This window comes from Propithecus coquereli, unplaced genomic scaffold (genome assembly GCF_000956105.1).
Source record: "Propithecus coquereli isolate 6110/MARCELLA unplaced genomic scaffold, Pcoq_1.0 Scaffold422, whole genome shotgun sequence".
Lineage (NCBI taxonomy): Eukaryota > Metazoa > Chordata > Mammalia > Primates > Indriidae > Propithecus > Propithecus coquereli.
In genome coordinates, this window is record NW_012149975.1 from 1,922,178 (window position 1) to 1,925,959 (window position 3,782).

Below are 3,782 nucleotides of genomic sequence, written 5' to 3' on the forward strand. Positions count from 1 at the left end.
AGGGACCACCACTACATAAAGACAGCACCACTAGAACCATGGTATCCTGACTTTTAGCTCGGTATTGTTCATTGCATGAAGTACCTACAGTAGGCAAGGTAATACTTTGGGCATCATGGGTAATATATGACCCTTCAAGCCATGAGCTTGCTATTTAAGGATTTAAATGTCTTTCTCAAGTAGACTAAGGCAACCTGTAGTAAGTGACAGAATACAGGCATAAATGCAGTACATTGGAAGATGGAGACTATGATTCTGACTCAAGGGTCTGAGAAGGTTTGTGGAGGATATGGTAGTAGTATCTGGAGTTGGGCCTTGAAGGATTGAAAGCAAGTGATAGATAAACAGACCTGGAGAGGAGACATATGTTCTAGGAAAAGAAGTCAGCATGAGCACATTGTAAGCATAGGGTCTATTTATTGAACCTTTAACTCTGTGTTAGGCACTGGACTATGTGTTGTACGTAAATTATCTCATTTACTTTACTCCTCACAGTAATCCTATGAAGTACAATTATTATCCCCATTTTATAGATAAGGATACTAAAACTCAAAGTCGATTATTTGTCCAAGTCTACACACCTAATAAGCAGTAGAATCTGGGGGCTACACATTTAGTGTACATACTTATTCATTCAATTGTATGATTGTACATGGTATAGTGGAGATTGCTATGGACTGAATTATTGCCCCCCTCCCCAAATTCATATGTTGAGGCCCTAACCCTCAACATGATAGTGTTTGCAGATGGGACTTTTAGGAGGTAATTAGGTGTAGAAGAGGCCATGAGGGAAAGGTCCTCAAGGTGGGATTAATGTCCTTATAAGAAGAGGCACCTAAGAGCTTATTTTCTCTCTCTCTTCATGCCATGTGAGGACCCAGTGAAAAGACAGCCATCTACAAGCCTGGAAGAGAGCCCTCACAAAAATCTCACCATGCTGGCACCTTAATTTTGGACTTCTAGCTTCCAGAACTGTATGGAAATAAATTTCTATTATTTAAGTGACCCAGTCTGTGGTATTTTTGTCATGGCAGCCTGAGCTAACTAACACAGAGTTGAAACTGTCAAGGTTGGCTACAGCCTTTTGTGGAGGGCTTTGAATGCTGTGGTAAGGATTTTGACTTTGTTCTTTGGCTTTCCAACACCAACTAAATATTTTTGGGGTGATAAAGTGTGATTTGATTCAATTCTACTATTCAGTCCACTCTCTGCGTGAAATCAATAGAGAACAATGAAAAGATATCCGGGTATAAATAAAATCAGTACCAAAATGAGTAGGAGATGATGAATTCAGTGGGTAGTTGGAGAAGAGAGAATACTGTAGTTGGCTAGATTTTCTGGGGAGGGCTTCATAGAGGAAATAGAACTTGAGATGGGCCTAGTTAGGATTTGCATAGGGAGGAAAGGAGGAGCAAGTCATTCTAAGAAAAGGAAATGATATGTAGAAAGGCACAAAATGGGGAGGGAGTGGGGTGGAGTTTGTGGGACACTATCCTGCTTGGCTGGAGCAGAGTGCAGTGTGAAAAAAGATAGAGAAGATAGGTTGGAAATGTTACATAATGAGTTGCCTTGAGGACTGAGATCAGGATGCTGTTTTAGGGCCACATGATTATTTCACCTTTCATAAAGGTGAAGGACTTTCAGACAGTAGCAGTGCTTGAGTTCCACATATTTACATAGGTGCTAAACCCTGATCCCTATGTACTCAGTATTTTCCTGTTTGTGTATGTAGTCCTGCCCTTAAAGAGCTTCCAATCTAGTTAGAGAGATTAAGTGGTCATGTTTGAAATGTCAAAAGAATACATGAAAATAATACACATAAACAAGAGTGCTGTATTTGAAGATGACTACAAGCTGAGGGCTATATAGCAAAGGCACTAATTAATTTGAAAGAGAGTTGGCTTGGAGTGGCTAGTGGAAGCTTTGTAGATGAAGAACTTGTGCTGAGCTTTGAGGAATGGGTAAAAGTTGAAAAATGTAAGAATTAAAATGAGGAGCACAGTATGAGTAAATATGTAGCGGGAAGACTAATCGTGGCTTCTTCAGGGGACAGTGAAGAGACCCCAGGGGCTATAGTGGATGATTTGTGTAAAGCGTTAGTGAGAGAGATGACTTTTAAAATGCTGATTGGAGCAAGCCTGTGGAGGGCCTTATATGTCAGCCTAAGAAGATTGGGCTTTATGCTTTAGGCAGTGGGGAGCCATAATACCCCGGTTTAGCATCTTATCCCTCAGACAGATATTAGACTAAAGATTAATTATATCTTTATATATGTATCATATCACAGAGCACCAAGGGGTGGTATTTAACATTTCAGTATAAGTTAAGTAAGATCTTGAATCAAAAAGTACAGGGAATGGTACTAGATGAGAAAAGGAATGAAAAAAAGCATTATTAATATTCATACCCTGTCACAGTCACAGTTGCACTTCATTTCTTTGTTCTATTCTTAATCTACTTTAAATATTTTTAGCATTAACTACACTATGTAAAGGATTCTAATGAAAAGTTAGGACCATTGTGCACTTGGTGTCAAATTTTCCGACAAGATATGAATCCTCTTTAAATGGATCAGTTAAGAGGGAATGGTGCCTTTAAATCGTCATGGCAGGATGACTAGTACCAAATCAAGGGCAAATTAGGTGAATCACTATTATAAAAAATCCAATCTATTCATACAGTAGCACACATTTCCTCTTTAAGATCAACGAGGCATTAGAGGCTCAAGCAGAAATGCCTGGTGTTTTGATTGTGAGCCTACTCAATGATTTGGCCTGTCAATAGGTAGAGTAAGACTGTGTCTACACAATGCTGATTTCTCTGTTTTATACTGGGGAAAACTGAGAACTGTGGCCCACTATCAAGGTATACCTGGGTACTTCCAAAGGCTTGATGCTGAGTAGACAACGTTTTTTCCGGGTGTTTATGCTTGTTTGTTTTAGCTAGAAGCTTGACATTGTGTAGACAACATTCTGTTCATGACGAGAAAATTTGCTATTCATAACTTTCTTGTGGAATTTTTCTGTGAACTTTGAATCTTGGTAGAAATATACCATTATTTAGAAACTGCTGAAAATTCACTTTTGCTCCCTCTCATTCCATCCTATTCTCTTTAAAATGCAGCTGTCTATTAAACAGGCAATGACATATTATTCAAAGGGAAAGGCATATACATACCCAGAACAACCCATTCTGTGGTCTGCTCACTAGGGGATTTATACCACTCTAGGAAACAGCATACTCTCTTCCTGTCTGATTTGTAAAGCACAGCATTTGGGGCTGTACTCTAGAAGTTGACAGATTTTCTGCATTATAGTCACAATAAGTTTTTACCTCTTAAAAAAACATACACAGTGAAACCCTAGATGGTGGTTCATAGAAATTCCTAACTCTGTGACTGTTATCACTTTGTCTGTTTCTACTTTGAGTGTCCAACGTCTTCCTCTTTGCCTATGCAAATATCACCATCAATTTAAGGCCCAACATGGATGCCCTGTTCTTTGGGAAGCTAAGACTATACCAAAGGGAAGAGATCTTATCTCCCTTGGAACTGTCATCTTGTTGATAACATTCATAAGGTACTTATCACACCTAGCCTTGTACCAGAGTAATTTGGTTATATTTTATCTGTCTTACAGAATAAATTCCCAAAGGACAGAGACTATGTCTCATATATCTTTATATCCTCCCAACCACCAACACACACACACACACACACACACACACACACACACACACAAAACTATACACGGAAGAGGATCCCTGACTACCCACCCCTGACT